Source organism: Dermacentor andersoni, chromosome 4 (assembly GCF_023375885.2).
Source record: "Dermacentor andersoni chromosome 4, qqDerAnde1_hic_scaffold, whole genome shotgun sequence".
Classification (NCBI taxonomy): Eukaryota; Metazoa; Arthropoda; class Arachnida; order Ixodida; family Ixodidae; genus Dermacentor; species Dermacentor andersoni.
This window is the reverse complement of record NC_092817.1, coordinates 166,073,751-166,087,599: the sequence shown is the minus strand read 5'-3', so window position 1 is coordinate 166,087,599 and position 13,849 is coordinate 166,073,751. Positions and strand designations below refer to the sequence as shown.

At 42.1% G+C, this 13,849-nt stretch overlaps 1 long non-coding RNA gene across 2 annotated transcripts; it reads left to right on the top strand.

The window, feature by feature from the left end:
- Positions 1–459: 459 nt before the first annotated feature.
- LOC140217166 (uncharacterized) lies at positions 460–12,566 on the top strand. 2 transcript variants are annotated; one of them, XR_011893682.1, is made up of 4 exons: positions 460–537; positions 2,052–2,087; positions 9,312–9,516; positions 12,228–12,566. It is a non-coding gene; the product is annotated as an uncharacterized lncRNA (long non-coding RNA). The 2 variants fall into 2 exon arrangements; XR_011893681.1 differs by lacking the exon at positions 460–537 and having other exon boundaries at positions 1,317–2,087.
- Positions 12,567–13,849: the final 1,283 nt, after the last annotated feature.

The following is a 13,849-nucleotide window of genomic DNA, read 5'->3' as shown; positions in this document are numbered from 1 at the left end:
TTTCTGTACTTTTCTGGTCAATAGTTCAGTTGGCATGGTTGCGGCACGCATTACTTTTTTTTTTAAATCCAAACGGCGAAAACTATGCGCGCACAAATTAGCGCGGCGTTTGTGACGTTTGAATTTGGCGCCTTTTCTCGCGCATGCCATTAGCTCCGGCCGGTGCACTGCGTTACTGCGCTAAAGAAAGTAGTTCATCAAAGAAGCGAATCAAAAAACTTTTATACACTTGCAAATCGCAACAGTTGTTCAGTAATAACATCAAATTACATAATTTGTTATCCAATGAAACAATTTATGATAATATAAGCGTGTATTTGTATGAGTGTACATGTATGATTGCGCGTTTGCGCTGTTGATGCTTGGCGCATTCCGGCGAGTTCGTGCACGCCGTTAGCATGAGAGTTTCCTGCGTTTTCTGTGTTCTTTGTGTGCTTCGCTGTGACGTCTTTGGAATACTCCTGCGTGTTGCTCGCTTTTTATGGACTTGTTGCCTCGAAGATCGCCATGATCGCCTCCGACTCAGCGACATCAAGGGTGAGTGAGTGTTTCGAATTCCCCTTGTTCGTCAATTGCGACGCGGTGAACGGAAGCGGGGAAATGATTTCAGCGCTTGTGCGTGTCTTCCGCGCGCCTCTTTTCTAGTTTTCATTCCTAGTACTATCCTTCCGTTGCGAGAATGGGTTGTACAGCACTAGATTTGTGGTAGATAACGTGGAGTTTTGTCTTGGTTTAACTTTACACTCCGCTTGTGGTGACGTAAGGCAGCTATGTGGTGCCAGTTAAAACAGGGCATGTTGTACGCCATGATTTCTGATACGGTGTTCGAGCACCGATTGAGTTAGCCTTATTAATGAGCGCAAAACAATGCGACGGGAAACCATCCGATCTGTACTGTAATCGAAGATATTTCGTTTGCGCCACGCTAGTACAAGGCGTGTGAGCGAGCTTTCAGCAAAAGGGGGGCGGGGTGCGGTGGGATTGGCGAATGTGTATTCTGTTGCGCTGTTCCCTTGAGGATCGAGTGACTCCGCGGTGCTTCAAGGCCACTATCTGACACGCCGTGCGGCCGATGTTCGCGCGATCGGAAAACACAGAGGAGGCTGTCGCGCAATAATAATAAAGAATTTCAAGGGTGTACATGCCATACGTGAGATGCAATAGGGGTGATGCCACAGAGTGCTACGAAATCATCGAGTTATACGCCTTGCCAACCGGCTGCGTTTTGTTTTCGCCCAGGTCGCGCGCATTCAACTTTATTTTTTCATCTCCGTTCGTCGCCATCGAGTGCTTCGCCCAAACGGCTTTGCGTAGGCGCTCTTTGCATTCACGGAAAGGCAGATTTCATGGCACTCCAGGTCCTACAACATTCAAAATAATGTAATTTCGTGAAATTGCAGCTTTTCGCACTTCAGTAACTGATTTAACAATAGTTTTAAAATCAGTAAAGGAACGAGATGCCTGGCATATCTGCGTTGTCGTCCCACTGTGTTTCGAGGCGGCATGTATACGTTATCGGCAACATAAACATCAATAATTAGCATTGTTTCTTGTGACCATAGAAGTAGCTAGTTATGTCGAAAAGCAATTTTTGCTTTGAATCAGAGCACTATAGAGTGAACAGATTGAAAGGGGAGCGCATCGTTGTGAACTAAATCACGACGCTTTGCACAAGCTTGGAATAATGCTTTGTCGAAAGAGCAGTTCTGTGAAATTCTTTCTTTGAGAGTAAGCAAAACTTCAGTAGCATCAGGTAGACGGGGAGTAAAAGAATGTAACACTGGTTTTATATGAAGGAGCTGCCTTTAATATGTGGCCATAACAGTTAAGTAGATGCGTGGAAATGATGTTTAAAGTAACCAGAGGAATGTGAAATAAATTTTTTGACAAGCTCACACTGCCATTGGCAAGAGCGGCCACACTTTAGTGTATTCAATGACTAGTCATTTGTATCCGTCCATTTATGTCAGCCTAATGGTCCATGTAGCTCTTTTGATTGTCGCTTTTGCTGCATCGTGGCTTCACGTTTTAATAGTGACATCTTTTTTCAGATTCAAAATGAGCTGGGAGAGGCCCCAGCTGGAACGGTAAAAGTGAATTCTTTGGCCATCCATTCTGTAGCGTCACGATGATCAAATACAGTGATACCGTGAAAATGTATTGCAGGAAGCAGAAAATACAACAACATTGCTGATGCAACTGCAACGCATTTGCTCCAGTGATCAATTGGTGCAGAGTGCCTTCATTAGGAGACATGGTGCCTTTAAGCACTCAGCTTAAAGACTTTGCAACTGCACCGGGACTGGGAGTGAATTTCATTGTCACTTGTGAACATTTTAAACGCGGAATGTGCCTTTTTCAGTGTATATGCCTGATATGAGAGGGGCGTTCAGAAACTTAGTGTGGACATTAGTGGTCTGCATGAGTGCACATCTTTCTAGTTTTACCAGAACGAAGGTATTATGACCTATGTCATACAGCAGTGCACAGCTAGAGGTATCAAACCAGAACAGCAGCACCCTTTGAGAAAGTTGGCTGAAGAACGAGCAGCGATCGGGGCTTTCTGCATTTCAAGGGCCAAATACCAAAAAGATTGATGCCGAGCTGGACGGTGTGAAGTGCCGGTCACCACATGCTGTAGCCAGCATGGCATTTTTAATCTCCTTGGCATTATGTCTCGTTAAGATACAGAAATTGCATCACTGCTCATAAAGAAATTGGAAATTGGGAGGTTGAGGGGAAGTGGAAGGGCTCCCCTCTGGAGCAGCCAGTGCATGCCCTTTGCTATACTGATAATCCTACCTTAATGAGAACCAGTGATGCATGTTAACCTATTACGCAGCCAAGTGCATTCCTTGTTTTGTATTAAGGGGACACTAATGACACCTTAAATGAATTTAAAATAAAGCATCGTCTTAAAGAACTACTTCTGTAACTTTCTTGGTAGTTGTTTGATTATTAGAGAAAATAAAGCTCAAAGTTCAATTTTCTGAGTATCGCCCCAAAATCTTTGTGCTGACACCTCATTGTCACATCATGGATTCCAAGTATTTTTTCAAACTGTATTGGTTCTGTAAAAGTTCCTGACGCTTTTTATTTTGGGTTTTTGGAATACGATGAAGAACATCTTTATTTGTAAAAAAAATTGCTACACCTCAACAGACATTATCAAAATCCATGACGTCACAGCAAGCGGGTGTGGTAACTTCAAGGCAGCACTGCCACCAATCTTTCCTCTTGCTGCTTTTACAGTTTACTCAGCCTCTTGTCACGGTATGAGTGAATCTCTTGAATTGTAGGAAGGTCATGTACAGATACATCTAAAATAATTTTTCTCTTTAGTGCTTTCATGCCGTAGTTGCTTAGGGGTGTTGGCACAGCTCCGCTAAGCACGAGGTCACAGGATCAAACAGCCGCATTTTGATGGAGGTGAAATACAAAACTGCCCAGGTACCTTGCAGCCTGATTTGGTAAAAATTAGTCCAGAGTTCCCCACTAAGGCGTGCCTAAACATCAGATTGTCGTTTTGGCACTTAAAACGCCAGAATTTAATTAATTTAATTTTGCTTTAGTGCTCCTTTAAGCTGTAGAATTCATGATCTTTGCAAAAACTCATGCTCAAAGTATTCTCCATAAAGATTAAATAAACAGTAGATATATGTGTCTATTTATATTTTGAATTGTGGTGATACGTGATGGCTATTAGAACGGTGGTACAACGAGACAGACAGAATTGTAATACAATGTATGACGGCACGATGAGGCACATCGAGGAAATGGCTGAGTTTCCCTAGAGGTCCCTGACATGGACATCAACTGACTGTCTACAAACTTCTGAGTTCACTCCGTGATCTTGTGCAGCCTGTGCTTTGCGAGTCGATTAATTTAATTGAGGTGGTGGTTGGCACATACTGTCCTTGCAGCTTATGTACATTTCATACAGTGGAGTGGGCCCGGCAGCAAGCTAGCGATGGCCCGTGCTAACGTTCCACGCTTCTTCCTGGTGCAGTTCCTCGGACTTTGGAGCTTGCAGCTTCTGGAGCCTTCCAGCTTTCGTGCCCCGTGCCCAGAATCTGTCGCCGGGTTAGGTCCAGGCGCAACACTTCCGGTCTACGGGCACATTACGGCGGAGCCAGTGGAGCCGTGCTGGGCTTCAAATCACCGACTCGCCAACAGCACATCGCGGTCCGCGCACTTTGTACACGGCCGCCAACTATATCTGCAAGCATCGTGGCATTCACTCAGTCATCTAAACACCGGAACCACCCCTGTGCATTCTGCGCATGCGCGGAATTTTGTTAAAAAGCTGCGCCCGAGCAACGCGCCCTTCAGTGGGCCCGGCAGCAAGCTAGCGATGGCCCGTGCTAACGTTCCACGCTTCTTCCTGGTGCAGTTCCTCGGACTTTGGAGCTTGCAGCTTCTGGAGCCTTGCAGCTTTCGTGCCCCGTGCCCAGAATCTGTCGCCGGGTTAGGTCCAGGCGCAACACTTCCGGTCTACGGGCACATTACGGCGGAGCCAGTGGAGCCGTGCTGGGCTTCAAATCACCGACTCGCCAACAGCACATCGCGGTCCGCGCACTTTGTACACGGCCGCCAACTATATCTGCAAGCATCGTGGCATTCACTCAGTCATCTAAACACCGGAACCACCCCTGTGCATTCTGCGCATGCGTGGAATTTTGTTAAAAAGCTGCGCCCGAGCAACGCGCCCTTCAGTGGGCCCGGCAGCAAGCTAGCGATGGCCCGTGCTAACGTTCCACGCTTCTTCCTGGTGCAGGTAACGAAGTCTTATTGCCTTTACGCAAAACCTAGTAGCCACCGTGCACTTTTTGTGCTGCCGGGCCCACGGCGCTTTTGTTCCATTGTGTGTGATAGTGCGCATATGCTGTTAAAACTTCTCATGCTAGCTGGTGATATCGAATCTAACCCCGGCCCCGACAAAGAGATTCTTAATGCATTGAAAGAACTGCAATCTGGACAGACGGTAATGCTGGAACAGCTAAAGTCTATTGAAAAAAAACTAGTTGATCATGATAAAACGTTCAGGGAAATCAAAACACGGCTAGACAAAATTGAGACAGCCTGTGCTGGTATCGATGACATGCAAAGTGAATTAGGCAGACTACATGAGATAAGCACTGAAAATACGGCACAGATAGGTGTACTGTCTGCCCGGATAAACGATGCTGAAAATAGATCTAGAAGAAATAACCTTGTTTTTTACAGCATCGCCGATAAACCTAAAGAATCATGGTCTGATTCTGAGAAAATTATTATTGCACATTGTTCACAATATTTAGATGTACAAATAGAACCGCGTGATATTGAACGTGCACATCGCATTGGGTCTTTCCAAACTGGAAAGTCCAGGCCTATAATTGTGAGGTTCACTCACTTTAAAAGCAGAGATCTTGTCCTTTCTTCGGCTCGTAAGTTCAAAGGTACGTGCTATGCCGTTGCGCAAGATCTCGCCCCAAGCACGCGCCTTGCCCAGAAACGCCTCATCGAGTTCGGAAGGGCCCGTAAACTGCGGTTCAAGTTGCGACATGAAAAGCTTATAGTAGGTGAAAAAACCTACTACTTCGACCACACTACTAACCAGGTCATTGAGGAACACCTTTAGCCATCATTGAGACCAAAATGTACACCGCAACCACAGAATAGTCAGCCTTTATCATTCCTGCTCGCTAACATTCGAAGTGTTGTTCCCAAGCGTGATGCACTGTGCAGCCTAATAGGCTCATCTTCTTGCGATGTCTTACTACTAACAGAAACATGGCTTAACACATCAATCGATGATACCGAAATTCTCCCTTACCTCTCGCATTTTGACATTTTTCGGAAAGATAGACCTGATAACTCACGCGGTGGGGGTGTATTAATCGCCACTAAGCGTAACCTACATTGTTCACTTGTAAACCTCTCTTCACAACTGGAAATGATTTGGATTCGATGCACTGCTACACACCCGCACATTCTGATTGGTATTTGCTATCGGTCTCCTAGTACCGACAGTTCTTTCACGCCTTCACTTCATGAAGCCTTAAATACGTTGACAAAAACATATCCTAACAGTCCTGTCCTTCTGTTTGGCGATTTTAATTTTCCAACTATTGATTGGTCCGATCCTGACTCTACATTATCTAAAAGCAGCCCCGCTAGTGACTTCTTAAACACGTGTATAACATTCGGCTTAACACAGCTCGTCACTGACTCAACACGCGTCACTGCTCACTCGTCCAACGTTTTAGATCTTGTATTAACGACTCACCCTGATAACTTTACCCCTGTCACCTTATTGCGCGGTTTGAGCGACCACCTGACAGTACATATTTCGTTTCGTTGCAACGTACTAAAGAAACAAAAAAATCGGAAAACACTTACACTCTATGATAAAGGGGACTATGTCAGCATGAACCGAGAATTATCTGAGTACTTTGATACGTTCGTCGCTAACTTTCAACTAAATTCTCTCGAGTCGAACTGGCTGCTTTTCAAAGCAGAGATGCATCGCCTTATACGTCTTTACATCCCCACCATTACAATAACAGAAAGAACAACATCACCATGGTTTAATGTATCCCTCAAACGACTAAATAATAAGAAAAAACGGTTGTTTCGATCAGCCAAACGATCTAATTCTTCTTGCACATGGCAGAAGTATTACGCAGCCGAGAAAGAATATGACAAGTTAACCTCTCAAACTAAACACAAGTTTCTTTCTACCACTTACCAGCTATGCTACAAACTAACCCGAAGCGATTTTGGAAAACTATTAATCCTAATCAGCGGAATGAGATATCACTTATCAATAACTCCGGGCTTCCGATCCCTGAGACTGAGGCTGCGGATCTTCTTAACATAACATTTAGTTCAGTTTTTACTAATGAATTACTTGATGGCTTGCCCGATCCACCATACTTCGCATATCCGCTCATGCAAAATATCACATTCGATCCCATCGGCATTGTCAAAGTAATTGAATCATTGAAGAACTCGTCATCTACAGCAGTAGACGGTATCAATGCCAAAGTTCTAAAAAATACTAAACATGTGTGTAGCCTGTTTTTATCACTCATATTCCAGGAATCACTTAACAGCGCTTCAATTCCACATGACTGGCAGGTGGGCAAGGTCATCCCAGTCTTCAAGAAAGGAAGCCGATCATCACCGAGTAACTACCGCCCTATTTCCATAACAAGTGTGTCTTGTAAAATAATGGAACATATGTTATATTCGCATATTGGTAACTTCCTAACATCCGTCAATTTTTTTCACCCAAGTCAACACGGTTTCCGCAAAAATTATTCCTGTGACACTCAACTTGCTCTTTTCTGGCACGACTTACATTTAAACCTAGATCGTAACATCCCGACTGATACAATATTTTTAGATTTCGAAAAAGCATTCGATAAGGTCCCTCATGGTCGTCTCTTAATAAAGTTATCGCGTCTTAACATTCATCCTTGTGTTCTAAGCTGGATTCGAGGGTTTTTAACTAACCGTGAGCAATTCGTATACGCTAACTCTCAGTCTTCATCCTTAACACCCGTGCTTTCAGGCGTACCTCAAGGTACCGTACTTGGTCCCCTCCTTTTCTTAATATACATCAATGACCTACCTTGTAATATTTCTTCTCATATCCGACTCTTCGCTGATGATTGTGTGATTTACCGAGCAGTTACTAACCCCAGCGACCATTTGGCGTTACAAAATGACCTATCGCGCATACAAAACTGGTGTACCACTTGGCTCATGTCTTTAAATGTAGCTAAAACCGTGTTAATGTCTATTCATCGTCGTCGTACTTACGATATACCTAATTATAGCATCAATAACACGCAGATTGCAACAACGGATTCATTCAAAAATCTTGGTGTGCACATCTCGCGTGACTTAACTTGGACCTGTCATGTTAACCACATAATAAACTCTGCTAATCGTAGTCTAGGTTATCTATGCCGTAACCTTTTCCTCGCTCCTCGCTCTATTAAACAACTTGCTTTTCTAACCTTTGTGCGGCCCAAGCTTGAGTATGCTGAAGCTATTTTTTACCCCCACCACAATAACCTTATTAAAGCCCTCGAGTCGGTTCAGAACCGCGCGACACGATTTATCCTGTCAACTTATTCATACAATTCAAGTATCTCGGCACTAAAAGCCCAAATAAACTTACCCTCTCTAGCCTCACGCCGTAGAATAGCCCGTCTTAAGCTTTTTCATAAATTCTTTCATTCCTTGCCTTTTGACAACCCGTACATAAAAAGAGCACATCGCATTGCCCGCACCAGTCACTCTAATACAGTATATCCCCCACAAGCCCATACCATTACTTTTCAGCAATCATTTTTTCTGCGCACAACACGAGACTGGAATGGCCTGCCTGCCGAAGTTGCCACTGTCATCGACCCACTTGCATTCAAGCGACTCATCGAAAATATCCCTTTCTAATTTGTAGTACCTATCTTTTCACTAACTCCCCACTCCCTCATGTAATGTCTCAACAGAGACCTTTGAGGAAATGAATAAATAAATAAATAAATAAATCTCACATATTACTTCTGCAGCACAGCAAGCTAACGTGACGTGTAGTGGTAATCTTAGTAATGATCGACAATCATGTGCCTCTTTGAGCTCCTAATGCTGCTTGCCAACACAAGCAGCAGCAGTTGCCCAAGATAGCGGGAAGGAGATTCATTGAAAAGTGGCATATGCCCAGGGTCGCATACCCAGTCACCCAAGCTGTTCCAACGGTTGATTTTGAACTCTTCCCTTAACATAGCAGCCCAAATTACACATTAGACCATGGACTACCTATTGACACAAATGGATGAGAAAATAGAGACAAACACCTGAAAATATGAAGTATCCTAAGAATGGTAATCACAATAAATAGTACTAGATGTGCATTAGCGCAAGCTCTTGGGCCAGTTGGTGCGTGATGAAATTGAAAAAGGGGGGTACCAGCAAAACAAAGGACGCGCACACACGTAAAAGGCGTTAGACAGGGACGGAGGCTGGTCCGTCCGTGTCTAATGCCGTTTCCTTGTGTGCGTGTCATTTGTGTTTCGCTGGTACTCCCCTTTTTCAAGTACTAGATGTTTGGATACTTTGGTTTATTATTCTTGTTTGTGCTGGATTGTTTTTCTGAAACATATGGCGTCCAGACAGCATAAGAAGCTTGTAAGAAGTCAGGTTTAGCAATCTAGATTTGCAACAGGTACTTTTGTAATTTATTTGCAGTAGGGCTGTTGTGTGAATGTACTTGAAAGGCTTAAAACTGTTTTGCTAACATTTACTTAAACATGCAGGTTCACATAGGTTGAAGGAGTGCACATTGAGAAGGTTATCCTGGCACAGTTTACCATGGTCTGCCATGGTGGACCAGGAAAGTTTGCAAGGGCGTTGCTTCACCATGTGTTCACAGAGGAGGAGCTCATGGGCCATTTGGGCTTTGGAAATAACACCAAGGGGCAAAAAAGGCTCTTGACCCCACCAGGGTCAGTGCTGTTATAGGCAAGTACCATATATCCTTTCTGGTTGCATTTTTACATTCACATTTTTTTCTAAAATTATGAACTTGCCATTGGCATAACAAACGACTTTCAAGTAGCCCGTGTGTGCAGTTGTATGCGACAATAGCCTACTATTTGGAATGACTGTTCGTACGATCTTAAGTGCGTAATGCCGCCATACTCAAATGCTTCTAAAATTTAAAAGCTGCCTTCACTGCTGAAAGTTTTTAGTGGCTCCACCACATAAAATGAGCTGCATTTGCGCATTAGCAGTGTTACTTGGCTGTCATTGCAAGGAATAGTTGTCTGTGAAGCACGCTCCAAATCTATTGGCATGGAGGACATGTTTAGTTAGCCTGAAAATGTTATTCTAATACGCGAATTGCGGAGAAGGTATGCTCAAGTGTGGTTACTGCTCAGCTCGAGCAGGAGCATGTTCACCAAATTGCAGAAGTCAAAACACCTCTCCAGGTTCTGAGATGTGAAACAGTAGTTTCACCAATTTTAACAGACCACATCGAATTAAGGTTGCTCCTATATTGAAGGAGGTCCATGTGATGCCAGACAGCAGCCTTTTAGCAGAGGGAACCTGAGTGGTGTGGCAATTTTCTTTTGGTTGTTTCAATCAAAGAAACAACAGGGACAGAGTTGCAAGCATTGCTGTCAACAGTACTACGTTTAGTGGGCGCTTACTCATTCTAAGCACTTAACCTATGACTCGTATTTATTAACGCACACTTTATCACTTTGTATTCTAAGATATGAAAAAAATATTTGTGTATTCTAAGATATGAAAAAAATATTTATGTGGCTTTTCCCCATATACTTCAATAAATTGAGAATAGGCTCTTGGGGCCTAATGTATAAAGCTTCTTCCAGACCATCGGACATGTCCACTACTCCCATTCTGAAATTGTTAGAATTGATTCCTGCTTCCTTACTTCACCTACCTGTTAACAGGGTTATTATGAACCATTGCCAAGTAGATTATGGGCTTCAATTAATCAAAAAGATGAATGGGCTTTTCTGTCGCTCTTGTTTAGCCTGTTGAGGATCACATTTTGGGGAGAAATATGCCTCTCTAATTTAGGAGTTATATATTTTTGTGGTGTGCAAATGCTCAAAACTTTCAGATTGAATAGTGTCCTATTCAATTTAGTCTTTGAATGGTCACTATTTGTAAATGCGAGTATTCTAATATTTCGAAACACCAATAAAACATGAAATTTGAGCCAAAGTACGGTAAATTTTCACCTCCAATAACATAGTGTAGACATAAAACGTAACAACTTGTAATAGCAGACCACGCTACGTTACTTCAGTAGCTGTACTTTAGAGGCTGTACAGCAATCATTTATGCTTACTGAAGAGTCCTGTGCATGTGAAGAAACTTTCTGCTGCTCCATTTGTGCTTTTAATAAACAGCTTTTCATAACATAACAATGACAGAAACTTGCTAACTTTAATAATACTAGGATGTGAGCCTCATCTTACATTAATTGTGATATCAGCTGTTCATTATTCAGAAACTATCCATTATTTGATTTGCTTCTAGCATTATTCGGTTCAGCCTCAAAAATCACTTTTCGCGCACCCTTAATATTTTTATTGCAGATTTAAGTTCTTCAGAGTGACATTCCGAGAAAATAAACTGGTAAATAATATTTTTAAATAACAATAAAGTGGCAATACCATTTCAGTATTTGCAGTTTTACATGTTTTATTTTTTTTATGCAGGATAAAGCAGCATAATTTTTTTGTGTAATGAAACTTACAAAAAAACTTGTGGCAACACTCCGAAATTACTGCGATGACAGACACCAAGGAGCTAGGTGAAAAATCAGTTTTGGAGAAACCCAAGGAGCGACAGCACTATAAGAATATTTTCTAGAAGTCTCAAGGTTGCAGCACCTCCAGTGGGATGCTAGGCAACACTTTGTTCTGAAAAGGCAAATTTTTTTAAGAACGTTGCATCACAGCCACAGATGTACGGCAGTGAACCCTAAAAGGGTTAAAGAAGTCAGTCCTATCGCATATGGCTCTTAAAAGACGCCACTTCTTCGTCTCTGTCACATTCTGCATGTGTCATGCTAAGCAGCTTGGTGCACTACACGGAATCCTCATTAGAACAGTAATTCAGTCGTCGAGGCAGAAAACATACTTCACTGTAAGCAGTGTCTTCTTTAATGTAGAAAGTCTTAAGTCATTGTAAGGCGAGAAGTACATTCCGATTGCATGTGAACTCAGGAAACCTAACATCAAATGAAGCTACACTCAGTTGTAGTGACATGACAGTATTGTATTTGGAGCATGGAGAACCACAGTGAAGTGCAGCAAATTTTAATTATGAAAGTTACAAGAAATAATTTTAGTTGTCAGTTCAGGTTTATTTATGAACGACATGAATTTGTTTCACCATTTCGTTTCTCAGCAAGCAAAGCTCACATCTTTGACATTGAGGATATTCATAAAGTTATTTTGCTACAGTGTTTTGTTCCTCTTTGCCCTTTCCTGCATTTGACACTTAGTGGAGTACTGTGCCGCACTGAATAAATTTAAATGGTCATGCTGTAAAGCTGTACCCGTGGAAAGTTGGACTAAAGCAACACAAATACATAAATCAATTTCGTTATAACGAGGGCAGGTTGCATGCCATTCTTTTGCATGTGGAAGTTGCTTTTTAAAACTTGTTCTGGCTTCTTGTTTTTGCAGGCTTCACGTGTCGCAAATTGCCTGGTACCAACATGCCCTATGTAAAGAACTGTGGCCTCGCTTCTCGCATGGGACCAATAACCTCTCAAGAGCCCAAGTTGGACAGCTCAAACCAAAACACAAGTGTTGTGCTTTTGTAACTCTCGACATTCTTATGTTCTGTGTTAGTCTCCTGAAGGGCCCAATTTGGATTTCTCAAATGAGCTTACAAATGTTGTGCCTTTCTATGCCTTCACGTTTTTATGTTAATTTTATTTATGTTAATTATGCTAGTCTCCTGAGAAGTCCACATTGGATTGCTCAATCCAGAATACAAGTGCTGTGCTTTGTTATAGTTCACTACATTTTTATGTTAGTTTTTGATATGGTTCTAGTAAGGAAAGTGTTTCCTTATTAATATATTCTTTAAGTATCTTAAGCCATTTCATGCCAAATCACCCAATTTTGTCAAGAACTGTTCCATTATGGCAAACCATTTCAAGTTTGCTTGATTTTGAGTAGGTACAATGAGAAAAGTTGCTTTCGTACATACACTTGAGTCATTCCAGGGCAACCAACCAACCAACGTATTTTTGACCATCACAGATATAGTTGAAGCTCCAAACTCTTGCTCCCCATTTATTTTCCTTCGCAAAATTTTTTTTGAAATTTGGCAAAAATTTATTGTTCTTGCCCAGCTAAGCTAGAAGGCACTGATACACGTTTCTTCTGAAAGGGAAATTGTATGATCCAAATATTCAGATGGTGTTCATGTCAAGAGACTGAAGTGGTGTGAGTGCCAAAATTTGCAAAGTTTGAATTTTCTTCTAACGTAGGGAAATACAGAAGGCACAAAATAAATATAAAATCAGACTGGTTGACTTGGGATAGCTGCAAAATATTTCAAGCCTTGGAGGTTCAGTTGATCAGCTAAAAAACTGTAAAGTTCAAATTTTTCGCAAAAAGCTTCGTGTTGAAGGTAAAAAAATTAGCTTTGGTGGTTGGCACAAAAGTATATGTCGCCCATCGTTACACAGCCCTACATGTCTGCTATACATGTGACAAGTAACAAAAAGGTATTGTTTAAGTGCGATAAATTATTTTTTATAATTTTGATTTGTGGATCACACATACAGCATAAATATAACATAAATACATGAAGCCATGTCATCTAGTAAGGAAATATTGTTAATATAATTAGCCACAAGAACTATTCAACAAACTCACTGCCTTTTTTATCATTACGAAGGCAGGTGATGTCTAGCGCTGCAGCTGCAGTCTCAATTCGTATTTTTTTTAACATGAACGCAAGAAGTGGTTGCCAATGGTGTCTGACCACATCAGACTAAACATGGCACATATGACTTTTATAGATGAGCATGTTCCGGCTCTAAAACAGTGGTAGCAAACAACACCACAAGAATTTGTTCGTACTCATGTAGGTTTTCAGTCCTAATTATGAAGGTGTTTTCTACTTCCATCGTCATTGGGCTTCAGGGAGCAGGGCACAAAGTGTCCTGCTCCCTCTATGTTGCATTGCACTGCGACATGCCCTTTAAAATGCTTTGTATAAACAATATCAGCGCTCTTTCTGGATTTACTGTCTACATAATAGCTATTTCTTTTTGTAAACTGTACGAACC